Raw genomic sequence first — 9,590 nt, 5'->3', positions numbered from 1 at the left:
GAGTTAGGAACAGAACCGGGGCGGGAATCCAGGTTTCCTCTCTGCAGGGCTGAGGTACTTTTGTTTCCTTTTGTAAATGTTTAATTACACAAATAAGGCAGACTCCTCATTTAAAAAAAAAAAAATGCAGGTAGGTGTAAAAAATGTCTTTAACGATCACCCTGGGCCATCTGCCAGCATTCTTCATCCATACCCTCTGCTCTGTTTTCCACCAAAGCCCCTATTTCCCCTAAACGTACTACCCACTGGAACAACAACTCCAAAAGGGCAGGGAGTTGGGTCTGTTGTAGTCACAGCACAGGTCTCAGTGTGAGGAGAGTGCCTGGCACAGAGCAAGCGCCCAATAAACACCTTTGAAAAGAATAAATGAGTGGGTGCCTGGGTGGCTCAGTCATTAAGCTTCTGCCTTCATTTGGCTCAGGTCATGATCCTGGGTCCTGGGATCGAGCCCCGCATTGGGCTCCCTGATCAGCAGTGAGCCTGCTTCTCCCTCTCCCACTGCCCCTGCTTGTGTTCCCTCTCTCGCTGTATCTCTCTCTGTCAAATAAATAAATAAAATCTTAAAAAAAGGGACGCCTGGGTGGCTCAGTTGGTTAAGCAGCTGCCTTCGGCTCAGGTCATGATCCCAGCGTCCTGGGATTGAGTCCCACATCGGGCTCCTTGCTCGGCAGGGAGCCTGCTTCTCCCTCTGCCTCTGCCTGCCTCTCTGTCTGATGTGCTCGCTCTCTCTCCCTCTCTCTCTGACAAATAAATAAATAAAATCTTAAAAAAAAAAAAAAATCTTAAAAAAAAAAAAAAGGAATACATAATATTCTGCCAGCCTTCCTCCATCCATGGCAAAGGAATTATTATTATCAATTTGGCTTTTGTTGTTATTGTTGTTTATTCCAAGTTACTTATTTTAGGCAAGAGTTTTCCGTCAATTTGGCTTTTTTTTTTTTTTTTAACCGTCCAGACCAGCACCATCCAACAGAATGTACTACAATGATGGAGACAGTCTACATCTATGTATCTGGAGATAGTCCAATATGCTAACTCCCAGCCACTGGCCACATGTGGCCACTGAGCACCTGAAGTGTGGCTAACACCCCGGAGGAGCTGAATTTGAAGTTTTATTTAATTTTAATGAATTTACATTTAAATGTAAATAGCTACATATGGCTGGTGACAACTGTTCTGGATGTTTCCCCCACCCCCCGGATATTTACATATGTATGTTACTGATAGACTGTTTTGCATTTTTTGTTTTACATGAGTTTTCATGCTCTTTGTATCCTTCTGCTTCTTGCTTTTTTTGGCTGAACACTGTATTTTGGAAGTCCTTTCATATCAGGCCATATAGCTCTGCCTCATTCTTCTCAACTGCCGCACAGAAACCCCTAGTGGGGATGTGATGATGTACCGTAATTGGTTTAGCCATTCCCTACTGGGAGATACTCAGGTGGTTTTCAATCTGTCACTTTTAAAAATTGTGCTGCAATGAATATTACTATCCATATCTCCTTGGGCATAAATATGACCTTTCTTTCATGAATATTAATATTAATAGTTATTGTTATAATTATAATAATAATCTCTTGGGCTCGTTCAGACTTTATTATGTGCCAGACATTGTACCCAGCCCTTTGCATGTGTCGAATGACTTACATCTTACTACAGTCCAATAAGGGAGGTTTTGTTATCATCTCTAGAGTGCAGATGCAGAAACTGAGCACAGAGAGGTTGAGTCATTTGCGCAAAGTCACATAGCTGGTAAGTGACAGAGGCAGGATTTGAGTTCTCAAGTAGTTTCTTCCAGAGTTGCATGTCCAATTTCAGCTTTCCTCGCTCCTGCCAAACTACTCTGCAGAGGATGGAGACAGACACGGCCCTGGGTCCTTCCTATAGGGCTGAAATGCCAGCCTAGGGCTCTCATTTCTGGGCAGAGACCTTGGGATCCTTGTTCTAGGGTACGTCACACATCCCTGGAAACTGGAAACTTGGCGGGGCCAAGCTGCTCTTTGGGTCTATCTGGGCAGCACCGAACTCCTGCTGATATGCTGTGTATCTTCCCCCCAGGCCGGTGTGAGCTCAGAGCGGTAGGACAACAGCAAGAGAGACAGTGAGAACAGCTTGTGGACTTAACGCAACCCCGTAGAAAGTGATACTGGCCGACTGGTTGATTGGAAACAAACAGGAAAGGAGTCAGGCAGAGCTTCCTGGAATCTAGGTCTAGGAGCTGCCAAATACAGGCCTCTTCTCTTTGGAACAATTGAATGTCACTGGGGTAACTGAACACTTCTGGCAAGAGAGGCCTCCTGCCCACAGCCTCACAGAGCGGCCTGTGTGAGCTAGGCCAGGCTCCAGAGGAAAAAAGGGCCTGGCAAGGTGCCCTGTGAGGCCATCTGAGGAGACACTGCAGTCTATCACGCGGGACCGGCCTTTGCCGTAACCGGGCAGACGGGCCACAGGCTTGGGAATTCCCAGGGCGAGTCTCAGGCACAGAGACAGCTCACGGGGAGGGCTCCAGCCCAGTGGTCAGGCCCTGAATGCCGAAGCCAGGATCCTGAAAAGCGAAGACAGTAGGTGTCTGCTAGCCTACCCAGCTGTCTTCCTGTGAGAGCCGTTGTTATCATGGCAAACACAAGGACAGGAAGTGCACTGGCTTCAGACATTTCTGGAACTAGCATCTGAAAAGTCACCTGGAATTATGGCACCCATATTCTGTGTCCCTTTATCACTCAGCCCACAGGTTCCTTCATCTCTACTGCTCTTCTCTCTCCCTCCTTCCCCAAGCCCACGACCAAATATGGCTGCCTCACAGCACCTAAGCATGCAACCTCCTCCTTAAACAACAGCTGACAAAATTCACTAGATCATAATCCCACAATCTCAGGAGAGAGGATGTGGTTGACTCATTTAATCAGGTCCCCAGCTTCATCCAGTCAACTCTGGCTGGAGGGCAGGGTTGTGTAGTTGTAAGCATGGCTTCCTAGGGCGTCCACACCTGTTGCAAAACCAGGGGTTGCAATGGGCTGGCCAGACCCCACATAATGTATCCCCAGTGCTCTGTACCTGAAAGAGGTAAGTTACAAAGAGACTGAAGCCAAGTCATAGAAACTGCCAGAAGCCAGGAATTTGTTTCCTCAGGACAAGACAGAGCCTTGCCTCCGGGGAAAGGCTGAGGCGGCTTTCAGGAGCAAGGGGACCCAGCTGTCGGGTGGGGCTCTGCGGGGCCTGGAGGAGCATCCAGACACAGCAGACCAGCAGAGCCGTCTCCCACCAGGAAGCCTCGAGAACACCTGCAGGAAATATCAATCATCATAATAATACAAAAGAGCGCTAATAGTAATCCTTATTCCGTGGTACTACCAGGCTTTCCTTTAGATATCTTAACTACATAACATTTTTAATCCTCACGATGATACAATGAAGTAGGTACTTAGGATCCTCATTGCAGAACACTTGTTGAAAGACTTAACTTGAACTGATCACTTAACTCCTGTGTCCATGTTCACTCACTTCCTGAACAAATATTTACTGAATGTCCACCGTGTGCCAGATGTGTTCGGGCTGGGTGGTGGGCCCACTATGGAGAGCAAAAATGATCTTGCCTTCACCAAGGTTATAGTCAAAGATTAGAGGGTCTGAAGGACCGACAGTCATTAATTAGACAAAGAGGGAAAAGAACAGCATTCTAGATAGAGGGAAGAGCATGTGCTAAGGCCCTGTAGGAGAAGGAGTATGTGAAGCAAGACAAATGCAGGTAGACTAATGGTGAGCCAGGCAGACAGAGAAACAAGAAATATACACCTGTACGATATTGACTCATTGAACCCTTACAATAATTCTGTGAGATCTTTAATATCACTTTTGCATATGAGGCAAGTGAGACACAGAGAAAGTAAGTAACTTGCCCAAGGACACACAGCTCCATCAGCAGTGGTAGAACAGAGATTAGAACCCAGGCCTCTCCAACCAGAATCCCAAGCAGCTCTAATTCTTAGGTAAAGAAAGGAAAGAGACAGTCACCCACTGGGGGCAGGTATGTAGGGTCGGGGCCTTCCAGGACGATTTTTACTTGCAGCTGTAGCCACAGGATTTGTGGTTTCCAGAACAGAGGGGAAAAGAGTGCACGCAGCCTTTCCCAGCCACAGACAGGAATCCTTTCAGGCAGTTATTGATGTTCAGCTATAGGAGATGCCACAGGGAGACACACAGAGGAGCCAGCCCAGGGAGAGGACAGTGAGAAGACCAGGCTTTATCCTGGAGGGGTTCATTAGGAGTGAGTCTGTCAGAATAGAAGAAGCTTGGACTCTGGGGCCCGGCCAACCTACCTACCTTCCTTCCTTCCTTCCTTCCTGCCTCTCTCCCTCCCTCCCTTCCTTCCAAGATGTTATTTATTTGAGAGAGAGAGAGAGAACAGAGGGAGAGGGAGAAGCAGGCTTTCTGCCGAGGAGGGAGCCCCGTGCAGGGCTTAATCCCAGGACCCCGGGACCATGATCTGAGCGGAAGGCAGACGCTTAATGACTGAGCCACCCAGGCACCCCCCAACCTCTGTTTCAAATGGCAGCTCTGTCACTCACAGATTGTGTAGCTTTAGGCAAGTTACATTTGAGCCTCCTTTTCCTCCTACAAGCAGAATTATTCTCTCTCCCTCCCCCATCCCACTGCTCCCAGTACCCCCACCCCCAGAATGCACTCACTGTTACTAGGTTCATATATCACCTTCCAGGTAAATTTTATTTTATTTATCTTTTTATTTTTTATTTTTTTAAGATTTTATTTATTTATTTTTTAAATAAAGTTTTTTTTTTTTTTAAGATTTTATTTATTTATCAGAGAGAGAGAGAGAGGGAGAGCTAGCCAGCACAGGCAGACAGAGTGGCAGGCAGAGGCAGAGGGAGAGGCAGGCTCCCTGCTGAGCAAGGAGCCCGATGTGGGATTCTATCCCAGGACGCTGGGATCATGACCTGAGCCGAAAGGCAGCTGCTTAACCAACTGAGCCACCCAGGCGTCCCAAGATTTTATTTATTTATTTGACAGACGGAGATCTCAAGTAGGCAGAGAAGCAGGCAGAGAGAGAGGAGGAAGCAGGCTCCCTGCTGGGCAGAGAGCCCGATGCAGGGCTCGATCCCAGCACCTCGGGACCATGACCCAAGCCCCTTATTTCCCTTTTTTAAAGATTTATTTATTTATTTGTAGAGAGTGAGTGGGGAGAGGAGCAGGGGAGAGGAGGAGAGACTCCCAAGCAGACTCCCCACCACCTGACATAGGGCTTGATCTCATGACCCTGAGGTCAAGACCTGAGCCAAAATCAAGAGCCCGACTTGGTTAACTGACTGAGCCACCCAGGCACCCCACCTTCCAGGTAAATTTTAGATAAGATAGATACCTATATACCTATATAGAATATATGTATGTACATATGTATATATATATATACATGCATATATATGTATATGTATATGTTCATATTATATCTATTAAGAATGTTTTTGGCTATAAGCACCAAAAACAAAACATGTACTATTTACTTATCAAAAAGTCTGGAGGTGGGCGCCTGGGTGGCTCAGTGGGTTAAGCCTCTGCCTTTGGCTCAGGTCATGATCCCAGGGTCCTGGGATCGAGTCCCACATCGGGCTCTCCGCTGAGCGGAGAGCCTGCTTTCCTCTCTCTCTCTCTGCCTGCCTCTCTGCCTACTTGTGATCTCTCTCTGTCAAATAAATAAATAAAATCTTTAAAAAAAAAAAAAAGTCTGGAGGTAATAAACACCTGTTTCAAGTGTCCACCTGTTACCTGTTGATGTCTAATAGAAATCTCAAATTTAACATGGTCAAAATCGAACTTTTGATTCCTGAACCCACCAAATCTATTTCTCCCTTACTAAACCCGTATTTGCTCAAAGCCAAAAGCTCATTAGAATCACTCTTGATTTCTCTTTGACTCACTTGTTACATGCAGTCCTGCCTGGCTTTCCTGTAAACCCAGAGGTGTACATACCATGAAGTGAAGGAGGCAAGAGTTCAGGGTGCCTCACTTGGGCATGTTGCAATGTGGCTACAGGACCACATGATCCTGTTAAACCTGCAAAAGTAAAGTATCGTAACTGTAATCAACAAGTCTGCTGTCTCAACAACTCCCCCGCATCCCTATCTCGGCATCAGGTGGCATCGGGGTGCCTCGGGCACGTGGGGGATCAGCTAAAGATAAGCTAAATTGGGGACTCCGTTCAGTTGAGGCTTAGTGGGTGTGATCATGAAGCTGTCCATCTCTTCCAAGCACAGTGAAGGTACAGCCTGCTGTCCTGGCATAGCAGTGGCTTCCAGAACCCTCCTATGGCCTCCATACTGACTCACCTAACATAGACACAAAGGTGCGGAGACAAAGGTCATACTGCTAAGGAGGCTGGAAGAGGGAGGGAAGGAATCTGGGTCTTTGATGATATCATGGCTCTCCTAAATGAACCAACTCTGAAACTGTTCAACACCCAGACATCTTACAAGTAAGGCATTCATTTGTAGGTTGGTTGTTGTTTTGTACTTAGAGCCAAAAAGATCTCAAAAGATACAACATCTATGCTTATGTACATCTGAGGTTTACCCGGAGGGGATGTGGGATCGGTGGATGCCACCTGGGAGAGGGAGGGGAGGCATCGAGGCAGTGAGAAGCCGAGGAGAGGGAGACTCACTTTTTCTGGATATTTTTATTCTGCTCGAATTTTGTTGACCTTGAGTCAGCTTTTCCCATTTCAAAAACTAGAAAGTAAAACTTCAAAAGTCACTGGAACAATTGAGTTTTACATCTCTTTTATGTGCATGAAATAAATAAAATTAATCTGACAAGCCTGGCCCTTGCTGAAATAGTCTCTGGGAAACCGTTAGGATGGCAAAAGAAGAAATGTTGACAAGTTCAGTTACTCAGGGGTCGGAAGGTGATCTGGGACCCAGCACGCAAAGTTCCAGAAACAGTCAGAATTTTTCCGGCCTGAACTTCCCACCACTGCGCAGCTCAGTGGGCCCAGCCTGATGTTCCAAAGGATTTCCAGGAAACTTAACACCAGCCACAGCCCCTTGACATTCTTTTGAATGACTGTTTTAAATGCATCAGCCTGCTTCCTCTTTGAAGACAGTAGAGAAAATGTTGCTGACAAGCGAAGGGACCTCAGAGATGGTTTTGCCATCTGTTTTAGAAGTCAGGAGGTGGGATTTCTTTTTTTCAAGGTCATACAAAGTCTAACTGATGACCGGAAGGGAGTAACAAGGACTCCCCTGCCTGCCTGGGTGTATCTGGTTTGGCCCCTTCATGCTCCTGATTTGCCCGGGGTTGCTTATCTCCTCCTGGAGGCCTCCCAGAGTCTCAGTGTTAGTACTGGGAGGATTGCCTTGAAAAAACGACCTTGACATTCAAAGTCCATGAGTTTGGAGAATGCTGCATTCTATAGTCCTTTACTGGAGATTTATAGAGCATGTTAGCAGACGAAAGCCTCTGGAAAATCCTACCATAAGGGAAACTGCCTAAAAAAAACAAAAAACAAACAAACAAAAATGACAACAACACCCCAAACAGAAGCTCTGGAATCAGTCTTCCTGGGTCCAAAATCTCACGCTTCCACCTCCTTGCTGGGGGCCCCGGGCAAATAATGCCTTGGACCCTCAATTTCCTCATCAATAAAATGAAGATATTAATAGCACCCATCTCACAGAGCTGTCACGAGGATGACCAGTGTTTCAAAATATAGTAATTTCTGGATTTTAGAAAAGTAATGTAGTTTATATGCCATACATTTTAGAACATCCCATAATCAAACACATTGATTTGAAACCCATGACTGCAGATTCACATGAAGAAGTCTTGACAAGATTATAAATAACCTCAGAGCAGGTCAGGGTTTGCTCCCAAATGAGTTTTGGTGCCAGGCTGTGGGGAAACTCTTGGTTTTCGCAGCTTTTGCAAAAAATTTTCATAATTTTAGATAAAGGAATGGGGGCTTGCAAGGAAAATAATAACGAATATTTATTTATTGAGCATTTATTTGAGCGAGGCAATGTTGCAGGCACTTCCCATGGATTAACTTCGTTGAATCCACAGAACGACCCCACGTGATCAATGCTATTGCATCTCCCCATAAGGCAGATGAGAAAACTGAGGCATAGAGGGACTAAGTAACTCATTCACGCGGCAGAGCTGGGATTTAAATGAGGTTATGAATATGAATGGTGCATCACAGTGCCTGGTACATGATTATCATTCTACAAATGGTAGTTATTATTGCCTTTCATCGATGGTGGAAGAATTATGATTGATTTTTGTCTTCTTCTTTTTGCAAAGGTGCAATTTCTAATTTTACTACAATAAAAGTATTCTCTGGGAAAAAGTTTTTTTTAAGCTTTATTTATTTATATGACAGAGAGAAAGAGGGATCATAAGCAGGCAGAGAGGCAGGCAGAGAGAAGGGGAAGCAGGCTCCCCGCTGAGCAGAGAGCCCGATGTGGGGCTCCATTCCAGGACCCTGAGACCATGACCTGAGCTGAAGGCAAAGGCTTAACCACTAAGCCACCCAGGCACCCCTGTTTTTTTTTTTTTTTTTAATGAAACTCAATTTCTGAATTGAGCCTCATCTTTCCATTGTTCTTCTAACCTTTCTGTCAAACTCAATGCTAGCCCCGGGCAGAAGTGGATTTGTCACCTCACATCTGACTTCCTTGGGCATAGCCAGGCCAGACGCTGGACACCCTAGGACAGTCCTGGAGGGGCACAGCTTCAGGAAGAATCCACTGTTCCCCTGTGAAGAATGCGGTTAGCTGACTGCCCCCAGCTGCAGCATCTTTGGGATCTGTCTCCGCTTTCAAGCCAACAACATGCTCTTCCAGAATAGCCCCAGATCAGTGACTGAGCAGGGGAGGGTTCCAGGGCTGGCCATCTCTGCCCAACATGGGGCTCCTACAGTCTCTGCTCTGGGGCCCTGATGGAGTTGACAAGGGTTTGGCAGATCTGCATGGCAGTCTGAGGCTCCTTCAATCAATTCTGTTTTCTCTCATATTTACTTTTATTTATTTTTCACAATCATAACACCTCTCCTACCCCTGTAAACCTCACTCCATCCTAGCATCTGCTTCCCAGAGGGCTTGAATTGACGCACTGCCCCTTGCTGCCCCACAGGCATTCCCACCCCACGTCCACATCTTCTGTGCCCAAAGAACCTTGATTTGGGGCTCAGCGAAGAGGTAGAAATCCCTTGATCGCTGGAGAGTGGGTGGCTTTCCAGTCCCAGCAGATAAAAGTCATGAGCCGTCTTTGGCAAAGCCTTGATCCCATTCCCCTTCAGCAGTGATTGGTCAAGAATGGGCATGTGATCCCGCTCTTGTCCAGGGAAGGTCAGGGGAAATCCGGCAGTTCATTTCATTGATGAGATAGAGCTTCAGAGGGTGAAGGCCTTTTGTCCCCATCAATTCCTTCCTGCTTTGATTGGTGTCCCATGATCAAATGACATGTGAGGCCACCATAGCTGTGATGGGTATTGGGTCTGAGGCCAAAAGCCAAGCACTGAAGAAAGGAAGGAAGGGCAGGAAGTTGAGAAGAGCCTGCCTGGGTCCTTGACAACACTATCG

The sequence above is a fragment of the Neovison vison genome, chromosome 8 (genome assembly GCF_020171115.1).
Source record: "Neovison vison isolate M4711 chromosome 8, ASM_NN_V1, whole genome shotgun sequence".
NCBI lineage: Eukaryota > Metazoa > Chordata > Mammalia > Carnivora > Mustelidae > Neogale > Neogale vison.
The sequence above is the reverse complement of the archived record's forward strand: the minus strand, read 5'-3'. Positions refer to the sequence as shown.